General features: G+C 34.4%; 1 non-coding gene across 1 annotated transcript; it reads left to right on the forward strand.

Annotated features, from left to right (window-relative positions):
* The first annotated feature begins 919 nt into the window (after positions 1 to 919).
* Positions 920 to 1,066, forward strand: LOC138715830 (small nucleolar RNA U3). Its single transcript, XR_011336578.1, has one exon. It is a non-coding gene; the product is annotated as a small nucleolar RNA U3 (small nucleolar RNA).
* Positions 1,067 to 17,951: the final 16,885 nt, after the last annotated feature.

Below are 17,951 nucleotides of genomic sequence, written 5' to 3' on the forward strand. Positions count from 1 at the left end.
AGATAGATAGATAGATAGATAGATAGATAGATAGATAGATAGATAGATAGATAGATAGATAGATAGATAGATAGATAGATAGATAGATAGATAGATAGATAGATAGATAGATAGATAGATAGATAGATAGATAGATAGATAGATAGATAGATAGATAGATAGATAGATAGATAGATAGATAGATAGATAGATAGATAGATAGATAGATAGATAGATAGATAGATAGATAGATAGATAGATAGATAGATAGATAGATAGATAGATAGATAGATAGATAGATAGATAGATAGATAGATAGATAGATAGATAGATAGATAGATAGATAGATAGATAGATAGATAGATAGATAGATAGATAGATAGATAGATAGATAGATAGATAGATAGATAGATAGATAGATAGATAGATAGATAGATAGATAGATAGATAGATAGATAGATAGATAGATAGATAGATAGATAGATAGATAGATAGATAGATAGATAGATAGATAGATAGATAGATAGATAGATAGATAGATAGATAGATAGATAGATAGATAGATAGATAGATAGATAGATAGATAGATAGATAGATAGATAGATAGATAGATAGATAGATAGATAGATAGATAGATAGATAGATAGATAGATAGATTAGATTAGATTAGATAGATAGATTAGATAGATTAGATTAGATAGATTTATTGAGTAATATTATACATACAGATTTTATATTATCATTTTCTCTCAAATCCAATGGACGGGTCTTCTGACTGTACGAGCTTTGTACACAAAACAAGTCCTCCTTTGTAGGTTCCCCCCCACCTATGATTATATCCAACTACTCTCTAAAGGAACACACATATTAAAATGAAAATGGCACAATAAAACACATTATATAATATATCCTAACCTAAAAGACATAAAAGTGTACAGTTTGGATCATACTTCACAGGATCATTTCTGTAGTACGCATTCTCTGACTGGACTATCAACATTTTATTAATTATAAGAAGTTACGTGAAAAATGTTTGAAACGTCTAGTTCTCTTCTTTCCCACATATTTTGTGAAATAATATATCTGATATTTTGTTATATGTAGAACAAGCATAGGTGCCGTTAATCACTTTGGGTTGAGTAACTATTCGACGTATTAGGCTATGTTTTGTTTACATATAATAGAAATCAGTAACTTTCATTTATTTTTTTCATACGAGTCGTTTTCATTGCCATTTAGTGGTGTTTTTTAAAATTACAAATTAAGGTCTATCCCATAGTTTCACCAACTTTATTCTTTTACATAGGTAGCTACTATACATCTATAAAAATTCAAGAATCAGTTGTTGGTGGTTTAATTATTAAAAAACAGGGGGTTCACAATCCTCCGCTCTAAACCAAACTGACTGGGAGTAGCACTCTGACGGCCTCGAACTCTACTAACTGCTCTGGGGTGCCATTTTGAACACATTCTGTGAGCTTATAGCAACATGTGAGCCTACTCTGATGATGGTGCGTGAAGCACTGAAACAGCTGTAAGCCGGACAAATATTACATATTTAACACGAGTAAGTCCACTAGTTCATCAATTAATTACAATTAGAACATTGTTAAATTATATTTAATGACTTTTATTTCTTTAAGTTCTAGCTCTTGTATGATTATTGTAATTAAATTTCAATACTGTACATCCATTTTTGAGTCATCAATGTTGTTCTTTAATTTATAAAAAATGTTTTTATTCACCATCTTTTGAGACCTGAGAAAATCAGTAATGAGAACATAATGCAAGATGCAAATTCATTAGAATCTTTGACGCGCCTTTTATAAATGTACCTATAACTTAATCTTAGAAAACATGTTAGAAATATTCCTTTTTTCATCCCCTATCACTTTTGTAACTCTAATAGATTTTTTTCATAGTTTTATTCTACCCCATATTACAAAAAGACATATTATGTGATGTGGAAAGTTTTCCTTTATTTTCTTTTGTTACTTGTAACGTATCGCTGGCAGAGATTTAGCATTTAATTTACCAAACTTTTCAAAACAACGCTGTAAAATTTTTATCTTTCGAAGCACATTACATCTCGCACCAACTTACTGTTTGGTTTAATAACGCAGTGGTCGGATTTAATACTGTGGTCAGTTTTTCTCTCTTTAATTCCACTGTAATCTTCTCAGTGTTTTTAAAACATCTTTAATCCACATTTCCCCCATACAATGCGCAACATAATATTTGCAACGTATTACCAATTATTGGAGGAATTACAGTTTTACCTAATGTAAAGCTGATACCTCTTACAGAGTAGTCAAAATTGCTGAAACCAACATAGTCGCAATTTTGATTACGTCTTGGAATTGGTGAATTTAGACGTAGAATTAACGGCACAGTACTTATGCTCCAATGCTACTTACGGGTCGGTTCATATCCCGGTTTTGATGATTACCTGTTTGTGTTTTCTTAGATTTTCATCAACTCTAAAGCAAATTCTAGAAGGGGATGATGAGATAAATTATTATTTTGTACAATTTTCACGATAGAGACTTCATATTTTGTACACTCAATCCTCTTGGTGTAAGTATTCTTGCATGCAAGTTTCATTATGATGAAATTAATTTTTTTTTTTTAGTTTTTCAAATTTAAAAAGAAATTGCATATATTAAAAATCTATCCCCTCTCACAAAATTTAAGTTTCATACATGACTCTTTTTTTACATCTCTGATATAGTTCCGGACTTTAAATTTACACATATAAATGGAGAGAATTTCTTTTAATATGCACCTTCAAAATTTAAATTTTTTGTCCGCACTAAATATGTTTTACTTTTTAATTTAGAAGATATTTAGTTTACCAAAAAAAAAGTTACTGTGTTTTTTTCTTTTGTTAACGACAGTGTATATTATAGAACGTGTAATAAAAATTTCATATTCCTAGCATCAAAATTGTGTGTATATATTTTTTAAAACGACGAAATGTGATAAAAATAGCTTGTAAAGTTGGCATTGAATTCAAATTCAAGGATGCAGCCATTTAAATATGACGTAATTTTTATACTTCCAAGCGCCTCTGAGCATTGAAACGTGTTCAATTTATAAATAAGATAAATAACATAAAAACGAAAATAAGGGTTTCTTTTTATTGAAAATGATTAAAATTTGACCCATCCCCTCTCTTAATGGCATATTAAAAATTAACCCTCAAAGTGTGATGATAAATCGTCGAATGTTATAAATTTTAATGTTAAAGTCTGGCAAAATATGAGTTTACATTTCACTTATCCATAACCGTTTTTCTCGTAATATTACGTCCAAATGGTGAAGTTTTGTGACATTTCATCTTCCAAAATGCGACGACAGGATCACACATTTCATGGTGGAAATAAATAAATGAAAGAACGAACGATAAATGAATGAATGAATGAACGAAAAAAATTTTCGACGTAGATTATGTCTTTGTCCGCATCTCAGTATAAGGTGACATCATCGGTGTGACGAAAATCATAAAAATTTAAAATCACTTCTAGCAGACTGAACAACGTACAACAATGAAACTAGTGTCGATCGATAGAATTAAGATGAAATTTTAGTGAATGGTAGAAACGATTGATTGGTTGAATGATGTTGAGCATTCTTCCGCATGCATCGGGCAGTCATAACTCGTTATTCCACTTGGCGTACCACGAAGACTGGCGTACCACAAGACTCTGTCCTAGGACCTTTACTATTTTCTATTTATATTAATGATATTCCATCTAATCTAACATCCTGCCGACACCATATTTATGCTGACGACATACAAATCTATCTGCAATACTCGACCTAACTACATAAATGACGCTATAAGTAAAGTTAATTATGACTTGAATTCAATAACCATATGGTCGAAAACGCACGGACTTAATTTAAATGCAAGTAAATCGCAGGCAATCTTAATAGAACATCAAAGATCGAAGTGTGACAAACAAAATTTGCCACCGATAATTGTAAATAATACTACTATTCCATACAGCTCGACTGTGAAGAACCTTGGTATTTATATGGATTGTCACCTGGAATGGAATGAACAAGTGAATCACACTTCCAAAAAAATATTCTCTATTATTCACTCATTAAAGCGACTGAAGCACTTTCTTCCAGATAAATTAAAATTAATCCTTGTACAAACACTCGTGATGTCACACTTTGACTACTGCGATGTTATATTAAGTAACCTCAATGCAAATTTGAGCAGCAGGCTACAACGTGTGCATAATGCGTGCGTCCGTTATATTTGCAATATTCGTAAGTATGATCATGTTTCCCCGTCTTTCCAAACTTTGTCTTGGCTAAGGCTAAGCGATCGACGAGCCCTGCATTCTCTTGTTCTCTTATTTCAAATTCTGCACACCTCTACCCCAATCTATTTGGCTTCTCGTTTTCAAAATTTATCCGCATATCATCAGCTATGTACAAGATCTCATCATAACAATTTACTCATTATACCCTACCACAAAACATATTTATATTCTTCATCTTATACAGTTTCAGTTGCTAGAAATTGAAACTCGCTTCCGAGTGATGTAAGGGGTTGTTGGACAATAACTTAATTTAGGTCAAAATTACATAAATTCTTACTTAACAGATTAATTGCTGATTTATATTTGTTACTCATAATGAAACTAACATCTGTCCATTCTTATTATTATCATTAATTTCTCTAAATAGATTTACAAAACCTCTAATGGCAATTACATTAATATTCTCATTATAGAAATATATTTTAGATTTATATATAAATTTTTTATTCTCCTTGTAGCATAGTCCTAGTAAGCTTATATTAAATTAATTTTCGTCATTTTACTAACTATCTCAAATATTAAATTAATTATAATTGATTGAATTAAATTAGCTCATAAATTAAGTTACTACTTTACTTTATAGGTTTATCTAAATTTAAATAAATATGTAGCCTACTAGTCGTTAAAACTGAAGAATATTGCTGGAGAACCTTTTAAGTGTAGTGTAAATATTTGTAATTTAAATATGTTTGTATTGATTAAGGCTGATTGAGTGGAAGAGAAGGCCTTATGGCCTTAACTCTGCCAGGAAAATAAAACATTATTATTATTATTATTATTATTATTATTATTATTATTATTATTATTATTATTATAACTCGGCAATGAAGAATGCTAGATCTACCGAACTTCTATCAAACGATTTGTTTAGTCAATTTCTATATGCTTATTAAGCAGAAACTTTAATATATTACTGAAAATAAGTGTAAGAGTAGAAAAACTGTTGAACTTTATAGTGAAAATTGACAATGTCCTGTCACATGAGTTGAAATTATGAAAAATGGAGGACAAAACACATACAGGGTGAAAGAGCGTTATACGAGAACGTAACGCTAAAATAGTTTATGATCCTATGTACAATTATGGATACGAAACGATTTTTTGCCAATTCCTATGAGGACATAGTCTACTTAGCTGGTATCAGTATGTCTCCAACATTGTTCCTCCACTTTTTTTCAGTTCAGTGGCAAGGCCCTTAATTGCCGTTATTCGTCCTGATTGTACAAGAGTGGTCATAGATGTCGCTAGTGACGAGGAGCGTAGACCACTTAGTTCGTCAGAAACTATCCAGAGTGCATCACAGATGGTGGTTCTACGTGACACTTGTAATGAATGAATGAATGAATGAATGAATGATTGAATAAATAAATGAAAATGATTATGTTGTTGGAAAATTGCTGGGATGTCATAGAGATGCGGAGAAAACCTGTGTGGCCTGAACCACGGTCTTATTGAACACAAGTTAAAAAATTTAAAGAGGGGCGGGATTTTAACCCGGATCCCTGACTTACAAACCCAATTCTCTGAGCCACCGTGGCGGTAAAATAAACAATATAAAATAGGTTAAAAGGATTAGTATGGATTTTTATCGATTATAGTTCCACAAGTGAGTATTTTTAGGTGTCATCAAAAGTTCAAATGAACTTTGTAGCAATAAATGGTTTCGAAGGTAATAATACGTGGCTTACGATGATGATGATGATGATGATGATGATGATAATCATGACGACAATTAAAATGAATGATAATGATATAGAAGAGACTGAAATTTAACACTCAAACTGAACGAGAATATAACTTCGAATTTAATCCTTAAGCAGTCGCGCGGGGTGTTATCAACACTACATATTATTGAGTAAGCCTGCACTTCTGAAACTTTCAGTACCTTTCTTGGAATTGGTAAGGCAACAATAAGCGTAAACATTTTGGAACGTAATTCGCATACTGGAGATAATAACGGTTTAAGTGGTGTGGGGTGACGAAGCGTTAAAATGGTACTCCTATTGTAAATAGTGACAGTTACCATACTTGTGTAATAATAATTTTACTTATTTATTTATTTATTTATTTATTTATTTATTTATTTATTTATTTATTTATTTATTTATTTATTTATTTATTTATTTATTTATTGATATTTATGTGCTGGACAATAGCCATTGGCCAATAAAAGTCCAGCACAGTGATACAATTAATACATGAAAATGAACAACTATGGTAAAAATTAAATACTTGAGTTAACAAAATAAAGAACATAGATTACAATTAATTTAGAAGAATTAATACTATAAAATATTAGGGAAAGGAGATGATTCTTACTACCAATTTGTGTATAAGGATTATGCAAATAATATTAGGAAAGACATTGCCATATTCTAATACTTCTATACATTGAATGGATCGAAATCGCCTACGTGTAAGTTAGCATTTTGAATACATCTGGAGACCGGCGAGGAAGATTTAGAATTTCTAATATAGAAGAGTTTGTGATGTCTCATGTCCTTCATAGGAATACGAAGGCTAATAATAATAATAATAATAATAATAATAATAATAATAATAATAATAATAATAATAATAATAATAATAATAATAATAATAATGGATATTAAGTAGTGACTGTACGCATAGGAAACTCAAGAAAGTGGTCTGAAAAGGAAGATAAAAAGTAAATTATGATTAGAAGTGAATATTACATGTGAACCAATATTGAAATATTACCATTACTATACCTAGAATGGAAAAAAGTTACACAACGCAGAACTGCAGGCATTGTATTCTTCACCCGACATAATTAGGAATATTAAATCTAGACCTTTGAGATGGGCAGGGCATGTAGCACGTATGGGTGAATCCAGAAATGCATTTAGAGTGTTAGTTGAGAGGCCAGAGGGAAAAAGACCTTTGGGGAGGCCGAGACGTATATGGGAGGATAATATAAAAATGGATTTGAGGGAGACGGGATATGATGATAAAGACTGGATTAATCTTGCTCAGGATAGGGATCTATGGCAGGCTTATGTAAGGACGGCAATGAACCTCCGGGTTTCTTGAAAACCATTTGTAAGTAAGTAAGAACATTAATTATAACATTGTGATAGGTATTAAAGTATTTCATGCAGTTGTATATATAAAAAAGAGCGATATTTTAAAAATAGCCCATAAGAACCCATTATATTTGGGGTGTCAGCAACACCCCGCGCGACTCTTAATGTTACAAAATTAGATGCGACTGCTTAAGGATTAAAAATTCGTTATCGACCTAGGCGTTCAATTAAAAAACTGTCGGAGGAAAGGAGGGTTCATCGCGTCAGAAAAAAATGAAAGCAATTACTCCTCCAAACAGAGATAATATTAAGAATTACACGAGGCTAAGTCAGTAGTTGAGAACAAAAATTTTAAGGTTTAGAATTTCAATTATATGAATGAAGTTACTACCGGTAAGTTACTTAATTAGTTCCGAGATGAGGCGTGGAATTAAATTGATGTAAGAGTAATTTGGACACCACTGTTATGATTTAATACTAAGGGAAATCTGATTATGGCTGCTTATGTGGCTTTTCAGACTGTTCTCCCACACATAGAGCAGCGACTATAAAGGATTCAGCATGTCCTTCTTTCAGCGGGGGAAATGAACTTTGTTTAGGGACTACGACCTCCCCCAACCTTCAGCACTTTAGGATACAGATTTAGTTGATAGTACATCAGATTGATATTTAATAGATTACCCAGAGGATTTGAAATGAGATTTTGCCGATATATAGTATTGCGATTGATTTTAAGTAGCTTATGTACTGTATAATCGGGGAAATGGGGATTACAAGGCTCGGCCTATAGCTGCCATAAAGATTGTACAATCATTGTGGGAAGAGGATTTTGTTTTGTTTTTATACGCAGAATGTGAGCGGGGGAGGTTCTATATAAGCTCGTTCGAATAATATCAATACAATGGACCTTAAATTGGATTACTTTCGTTTTTATTGTATTTCCATGGAAAATACCTCTTGAATTAAGAATAACAGTAACTAGTATTTGTATTCAATATATTCACGGACATAAAAGAACAATAATTTTATCTTTGTTTATTATATACACGTCGAATCATGCTAGAAAACTAACAGAGTGAACTTATGAATGACCGTAACAGAATACTAGCAATGTTATACCATATATTCACTGACATAAATGAAGTGAACAATTTTGTATGTCTTTGTATGCACATCGAGACATGATTCATCAGCAGAAAAATGAACATATGAATAATTTGATTTTTATAATTTGTTTTGTAGTCATCTTTCTGTAACTTTTTCTTCTTCCTACCAAGGTTTATGTCCTAGGGCCTGTTCAGGTCTCAATTCCATCTCTTCAGTCTGTTATCATTCTTGGTAATCTGTTAATATCATTCTATATAAGTGATAGTCTACTTCCAATTCTATTTGTTGATCTATTGTTTTAATTATTGCAGTGGTATTCAGATCTTTTCTTACTTCTTCATAAGGTATTTTATCTAGTCTTGTGTGTCCTTTACAGCCCGTAAAAGATTAATTTTTGCTGCTTAGTTGTGGATTTGGTCCTTTTGTCTTAATATCCATAATTAAATACCACTTACAATTAGCCATTTTGAACAAGTGTGCTACGAATGATTTGCTGGTGTGCCACTAGAAAATGAAAGTAATAAAGGTTGTTGTAGTAAATTGGAAAAATAAAAGTGAAAATAGGAAATAGTAAGCCCACAAAAGTCAATATTCAGCGAACGCTGCACAAGTCAACATTAAGCGAACGTTGCTCAAGTTAACATTAAGCGAACGTTGCTCAAGTCAACATTCAGCGAACTTTGCTCAAATCAGTATTAAGCCAACGATGCTCAAGTCAACATTCAGCGAACTTTGCTCAAATCAATATTAAGCCAACGATGCTCAAGTCAACATTCAGCAAACCTTGCACAAGTCAACATTAAGCGAACGTTGCTCAAGTCAACATTCAGCGAACGTTGCTCAAGTCAACATTCAGCGAACGTTGCTCAAGTCAACATTAAGCGAACCTTGCTCAAGTCAACATTCAACGAACTTTGCTCAAGTCAACATTAAGCGAACGTTGCTCAAGTCAGTATTCAATAAACACATTCTCTTTTAAACCCTCAAAATTCCTCCCTGGTTAGGAACCACTGATTTAGATTGTATATAGCCCATGAGTGTGCAGCGGGATTTTAAATTACACCTTTAGTGTGCCACACTTTAAAAAAGGTTGAAAAACGCTGCCATAGATTATACAGTATAACAAAGTTTAGATAGCCAGGTTGTTAAAAAACTCAATATCTTGAGAGATTGTAGTATTCGTGAAAATAAGACAAACACTGTAACGAACATGGGTCTTAAAATTAAGTTAATATCTTCTGAAATATGAGTACTTGCTCATCAGTATCATAGGAGATGCTTAATGGGCTTTCAGTATTCAGTATTCATTGTAACGAATCATTCTGCCCTACGTCTTAGGGTATCGTACCTTGTTACCCTTTTGTTTACTGCATTTTCGATACGATACTGTATATGGTTCCTCTGATTGAAATTCCGGCTGATGTGTACATCTATTATCAGGCAGTACATCTCACTTGACGATATGTGTCAAAGGAAGAACAATTGCTTGTATGCATCTGAAGTCTGATTAGTGTAATATATAGCTAGTCGGCGATGTATGCAATGGAGGAGGAAAGGAACTGGCCACCATAGTCCAGTGGCGAATATTCAGAGCATGCTACGCATGCCCTGGTATTTTTAAAAACACTAGTTCTGTAATTCAGATTATTATTATTATTATTATTATTATTATTATTATTATTATTATTATTGTTGTTACTATTATTACTATTTTATTTATATTTAATTTTCTTGTTTATTTTCCGAGCAAATGTTGAATAGTTGAAATCGAACCAGAATAGATTGCATGCAATTATATGCCCTTTATGCAGTGTTCAACAAAAATGCCTTCTAAAGCCTCGGGGCGTATTACCGTACACATATTATCTCAGAAAAGTGCCGATCAGAGGAAGGGTTTGTTAGTCAGTTCGGGTGCCATGAAAGCAGAAGGTAACTCTGCATGCTATATGGCAGTGGCGGACTGACACACAGTTTTCTGCCAGCTTGAGCGTTTATTTTTATGATAATTTCGACAGTGATATTTTTAAGCACAACAGGAAATGGACAACATTTATCCACCACTAAAAAATCTGTACCTCTCACAATTTAGTTTACAATGTAGCATGATTTCGTGACTCGTGAAGTGCTCAAGTTTCATTCAGATCAGTGAGAAGATAAAGTTGTATTTTGTTGTTTTATTTAATGTGAAAATGGGTGACTGTAACGAGGTGTACCAGGGTGAAGTTGGGAAACTTAAATTAAAATCTTTCCGACATCTGAGCTTTGAGGATAAGGAAATTATAGCGTACTTTCTCAGTACAGATCTGTGCCTAAATTAACATCGGTTGTATTTCACTTATAAATGTACCGATAAATCGACAGAATTACATTTTGAACGTTAAAGAATAGAACTTTATGCCGTATAGCAGCTGTGGCGAAAATGTGACTCGCGAGCACATTGTGGCTCGCAATGATAGCTATGCATTTCTCTTGCTCCTTATCTCCCCCAACCCCCACCCTCTCACTCACGGGGTCAAACTCTGTTCTCCATTTGTATTTGTCTCTGACCAGCAAGTGGCGTATCGTCGCAATGTCTCTCTCGAAACCATGTACTTCTACAAAAACTAAAGTTTCAAGTAGGATGGGAGGACGCATTTTTTGCGTGATGCGAATATTAAATGTATAATTTGTTCATAAGTATTACGAGGAAAACGGTTGTATAACATAAAACGGCATTATACTCGTACTACATGTCACTCATGAAGGAGTAAAAGATTAAGTGTTTATTATTATTATTATTATTATTATTATTATTATTATTATTATTATTATTATCTCTGTACCTCGATCCTTTTTCAGCAGATGTACGAATAATGCGGTTAGATCTTCAATTTAAACTCACAGATTTACAATGTGATGTTAAATGAAAGCTACGTGTAAGGACTTGACAAATGTTGAATTTTTCAAATCTTTTCCAAAAAATAAATATCCGAAGCTTCGTTCTTTCGCTTGCTCTGTTGAAGCCTTGTTCGCTACAACTTACGTTTGTGAAAAATTATTTTCAACAATGAAAATAGTAAAAACCAAATTTAGATCACGACTAACAGACAAATACCTTCGTGATCAACTACGACTGCCAGTAAGTGACATAATTCCTGATTTTGAAACTCTGTCGCAGAGACATTTTGAAGACAGTTAACTTTAGATTGTGATAATGTGTCCTATGTTTTCTTATTCATGTCTTTCTTCGTTACACGTACTAAACATTAGTATATAACCTGATACTGTATTAAATTATATTTAAGTGTTTCACGCAAGGAAAATGAAAATCCGTTAATAAATCAGACGGTTGCTTTACTTCCCCTTCGGGTGTCCGCCTCCCTCCATAGGTGCTATGCACGTTGCAGGTTACACGGTGGCTCGGCGCACGATCACATTTTCGCCACGGCTGCCGTATAGTAATAATAATAATAATAATAATAATAATAATAATAATAATAATAATAATGCGTGGCCGCGCCCATTTTCTTGAGAGAAATTAAAGTAATTGCATAGTGCATGCCTTGATCTTGATTTCACGCTTCGCCATTGTACCCTACCACATTATCTCCTGCCCTAGTTTTATTTATTTATTTATTTTATTCCATAGATCTTACATGAGCAATGAAGCTTTAAGATGTGGAACATGTCAACATTTTACAATATTACAATTACAATTTTTACAAATTTTTATAGTTTTACAATTTAGTAATTTTCTACAATTTTTACAATTTTGTACAATTTTTTTACATTTTTTTTACATTTTGGCGAGATGTAGTAAGATGAGATGAGGTCCGAGGATTCGCCAAAATATTACCCGGCATTTGCCTTTTCGGTGGGGGAAACCTCGGAAAAACCCAACCAGGTAATCAAATCAAAGGGGGTAATCAAATCAAAGGGGTTGATGCCAAGGACTCGCCATAGACCATCCGGCTTCAGTCCCACGGCTGGGGAAAACCTCCGAAGAAACCAAAGTCCAAAGGGGGATCCAACCCAAGCCCGAACGCAGCTCCGGATCAGCAGCCCAGCGAGTCTGTCGACTGAGCTACATCGATGGCTCTACTAAAAGTATACAATACATAGCCAATCAGATTATTAAATTCACAAACGCAAACGATCATTCATAAGTTGAGCTATATTATAATACAAAACAATTTAATTAAATTTAAGGCATAAACAATTCAACCAGTTGTGATATACAGAAATTGATAATACATATCATGCAAACTACTTCAAATTACAAACACAAATAATTTATCAGTAGAGCTATATAGATTACTATTCAATTTAAAGCATATACAATTCATCGGCCAAAACTATACAAATATATACAATACAAAGTAGCATACTTTCATTAAGCTATACAAATTTGTGCAATTAATATCAAGTAAATTAATTCAATTTATAATCATAAACAATTCATCAGTTGAGCTATACATATTACCATTCAATTTACAGTAGGTCTATATACAATTCATCAGTAGAGCTACACAGACTAGTAATCATTTTAAGAACATATACAATTCATCAGCCAAACTATACAAACATATACAATCAAATTAGTTCAATTTACAAACTTATTTTCGTTAAGCTATACAATTCATATGAAGTAGATTAATTCAATTTATAAGCTTAAACAATTCATCAGTTGACCTATACAGTATACTATTCAATTTTCAGTACATACAATTCATCAGTTATGCTAAACAAAAAATACAATACAGTAGAATGCGATTGAGATTGCCAATATGTCGGCTTATTAATTAACCAATCTTCAAATAAATTACAGTATAATCACAATCAGGACTGTCGCTGGACAGAAACCTAAACACATGTTTCAACGTCACATTGTTCAGAGTCCGTATATCCACGGACTCTGACATTGTTGACAAAGTAACACCATCTGTGAGCTCAACCTGAAAGCACTAATGGCTGCTAAAGAGCTAACAGTGAAACAAAAAAAAAATTACATTCTGTTACGAAAAATTGGATTGACTTGGAAATTAATACCAAGTACTTTAGAATGAGAAATTAACTATTTCTGTCTTTATATTCCCCGCATTTATTAATAGACCCATTTGTATTCAAATCGTATTTTTTGTTATTAAATTGGAATTATCTTGAATATTTCGTTAAGCTTCTAAATTTACTGCATATATTCCTAGCCTGATCGGTACAGCTTGGCCCTTATCGCTTGCTTGAATTTTCGCGCTTGGACGACTTCACCGTATTAACAGAGTGTGATCAGCTTTCTCAGAAGTCAAGCGCATAAACGTTTAACATTCATAAATATACGAATCATGATCAGACTCGCTACCGTATGAGCTACGCCGTTGGCTTGTATTATTGTCAGAGATGTCATCAACTCAGCAATGGAAATTACTGCATCAGATATAGAGTTCTGTAAATTTTTGTACATTCAGAAATAGTTTTATTAACATTTCTAGCTAGGTTATACCGGGGTAATTGTAAGCACTTTTCACTGATTTCAAATATATTTCAACATTACACAACCCTCAGTAACGGTAACCATGACAAAAAACATTGTGTTATTTTTAGATCTTTCTTTTCCCTGAAATGGGTTTAAAATAATAAGGTTCACTTTTTCATCTTTTAATTGCTAGTTTACATTTACCCCTTTGAGAGGGGGTAATTGTAAACACCAATTTTCGCGCGGGCTATCAGACACTGAACTTTTTTGTTCTTTTCAGAAGAAAGAACTGTACTTCTTCCAACTCCAATTTTCGTCACTGGTACATTTCGTCCCTTTAACCTATGATATATGACTATATAGGAACTCAGTAGCTCTCCTGAGCTTCACGATAACTGTAGTTACTATTTTTCACATCTGTGACAACCCTCTCTAAATCCTCTACAGTGTAGTTGGGTGGGGGTTTCTTTGATTACTGAAAAGTACGAAATATAACCATAGTAAAGCATGTTCAAAATTACCCCCAAGCAATTAAAACTAGGGGGCAAATGTAAACACGTCATAATTTAATGAACTGAGGTTATGGGAGATCTCAAAACCATTGTAATAAATGTTAACTGCTATGCATTACTCATAAAAACAACATATTCTTAAAAAATAGCACTGTACGTTTATTTACAATACCAAAAATGAAGGTGAAGCAAAATTATTTGTCCACTTTTTTTGTAGACTCTTACAAAACACTCGTTCACAACTAAGCAGTTACCCCTATTTGGCGCCAAACTGCTTTGTAGGTTAGCCAGCATGTTAATTTAAATATTCTCCGTATTAAAATTTTTATATTGACAGTTTTGTATTTCTTACAGCATTTGTTTACAATAACCCCCTGTTTACAATTACCCTCATCTACCCTATACACGATCCTGACGACATTTTCCCCCTTCACAGCTCATTTTACAACTCTCCACATCTACACTAACACAAACATTATTTATCAAACTGGTCGTATTTTATCTTGAAAATGTAGTTTTAAGTCCCTTTTTAGTTCGGATACCAGACGAATAATTCTTACTAGTTACAAGAGTGTTGATAAGTGAAATATAAATTGATTGTAACTGTTTAAAGATTAGAGTAAAGTAAAAGCAGATCCTTCGTCGGTAATTTTGTCTTTGATGGTGTGATAAGGACTACTTAAAACGATAGCAAGAACTATCTTCTTGATGAGAATCAAAGTCGGTGACCTCTCCTTCAAGATAGCAAAGAAGTCATTACACAGAAACATCAAATAGAATGTCTATGTACTCGTAAAGCCAATCGATTAGGTTCAGGAATAAAACGGTCGCTGAAAGAGAGGATTTTCTAAAGGAGAGGAAATTCACCCAGCTTGGATACTGCGACGTAACTAACACGTACATCTTTAAATTGTCTCCAAAGTTCCCCAGAGACCTTCAAGGAATCGATGCCACGTTTTGGCATATACTTTATCTTATGTAAAGGAGATCATTCTCAGGATGCATGTGACTGATGATTTAGCCTATAACCTAACTTTTCATTGAATTCTATTTTAAGTTTTGTGAAGCGTTAAAAATCTAAACTAAAACATATTATAGCTGTTAATTGAAATTGGATTGGTCAATGCATAGGCAGTTTAATGAATGAATGAATGAGTGGTCCACCGCAGTGAAATAATGGTTATCACAGGCGTTCTCAACCTGGTGCTTTTTTAATGACATTCGTCATGCGAGTAAAAAAGTGCTCGCGAGCACGAATTGGTCATTTTTTCAATTCAAGCTTTGTTGTACGGGACGGAACAATAGCGTTCCTATTCATCTATCATAAGCAGGCTTCGGCCTAGGGACACACAGTAACCAGTATGAGGTTTAGAGTACACGGAGTATAAATGACGTCATGACCCGTGTGCAGTCACCCGATTGCAACAGCACAGGTGGGTCCGTAATTTGCATTACCGTTGTGTGTATTGCTGCTTGACTGCGGTACGTGTAACAGGCTTCGGCGTAGGGACACCTGATTGAAGTTACAACTCACGTTAATACGAGGCGCATCCAGAAAGTAAGTTTCCCATTTTTCTCCCCTTGAAAGTAAACGTAATTAGCCGTGTCAATTGCGCATGCGCAACAGATCTATGACGTATCAATCATATGCCAGCCGGACAGGTCCCGCCTGGTGCCAGTAGCGTGGCAGCAGTGGTCCGAAATTGAAGCTCTTATTCCTTCTCCCGCCGCCTACGAGGTTCGGTCGGTGATAAAGTTCTTTAATGCACAAAGCATTGCGCCAATTGAAATTCATCGGCAGCTCTGTCAGGTCTATGGGCCGAACATCATGAGTAAGCAGATGGTGCGTCGCTGGTGTAGGCAGTTTTCCGAAGGTCGTCAAAGTGTCCATGATGAAGAGCGCAGTGGGCGACCGTCCCTCATCAATGATGATCGTGTTGAGCTGGTGCGGCAATGCATCATGGAGAACCGTCGCTTCACGATTACGGAGCTGAGCAGCCATTTTCCGCAGATATCGCGATCCTTGTTGCATGAGAGTGTCACTAAGCACCTGCTGTTCAAAAAAGTGTGTGCCAGGTGGGTGCCGATAAACCTGACACCCGAACACAAAATGCAACATTTAGGAGCAGCACTGACATTTCTGCAACGGTATCACGATGACGGCGACGAGTTCCTCGACAGGATCGACACGGGCGATGAGACTTGGATTTCGCACTTCACCCCGGAAACCAAGCAGCAGTCAATGCATTGGCGGCATAGTGGATCTCCGGTCAGGACGAAATTCCTCGTCAAACAGACGCTGTCGGTACGGAAAGTGATGTGCACGGTGTTCTGGGACAGGAAGGGTATTCTGCTCATTGACTTCCTTCCAAGAGGTGAAACAGTGAACGCTGACCGTTATTGTGAAACACTGCGAAAATTACGATGTGCCATTCAAAACAAGAGGCGTGGAATGCTTACTGCAGGTGTTGTGCTCCTCCATGACAATGCTCGTCCACATACGGCTCGGCGCACAGCAGCTGTTTTGACGGAATTTGGCTGGGAGTTGTTTGATCATTCACCCTACAGTCCTGATCTTGCTCCCAGCGATTTTCACGTTTTCTTGCACCTCAAAAAATTCCTGTCCTCCGGTGAGCGTTTTGGCAACGCCGAAGAGCTGAAGACGTCTGTCACACGCTGGTTCCATTCACAGGCGGCAGAGTTCTAAGACAGAGGGATACAAAAGTTGATCCCACGATACGACAAGTGTCTCAATTCTGATGGTGGCTATGTTGAAAAATAGCTGAAACATTGCTGTACCTGTTGCCAATAAATGTTTTCCTGAAAGTGTGTTTTTTTAAGTAGGGAAACTTACTTTCTGGATACGCCTCGTACTTTAATGGTAGCCATTTATTGTCTACACTAGGAATTTACTGTATATACTGCATCTGTACAGGGTGAAATATATTTTGTGCCGTACTGTGACGGACTGTTTACATGTTGAGTCACGAAGTAACGGCACGCTTCATCTCCCACTCCACTCGACCAACACAAACTATAGTCTGAACTTCATGTGTTTCTGTGCCCAGGACCGAAGCCTGATCATAATAATCTTAAGTATATTGAATAAATTAAACAGTCTGTGCTTATCTAGTATTACACTTATAGCATTAACGTTTTCAGTACGTGTGTACCATTTTCAAATGCGAATGCCTGTTACATTTAAATAGGTCTGCTTAACTGTGGAATTGGAACATTCATGAACATCATTGATGCTGTTAATAAACTACATAAAACACAACTTAAGGATAAAATAGATAAAATACACATGTTAACAATGGTTCACGTGATCACTCCGATGACATGTTATTAGAGTGGTCTTCTCTTAATGTGGATCATCGTGGTTAAATATTATAAAATTCAGTAAATGGTAAATGTTAAAATTAACTTGCACTGATAATCACTATAAAACACTGTAGTCTTGTTGAGTTGTTTTAATGTTCATTTATGTTCATATATGTTCATATATGCTATATGT

Source organism: Periplaneta americana, chromosome 15 (assembly GCF_040183065.1).
Source record: "Periplaneta americana isolate PAMFEO1 chromosome 15, P.americana_PAMFEO1_priV1, whole genome shotgun sequence".
In the NCBI taxonomy this organism is placed as follows: Eukaryota; Metazoa; Arthropoda; class Insecta; order Blattodea; family Blattidae; genus Periplaneta; species Periplaneta americana.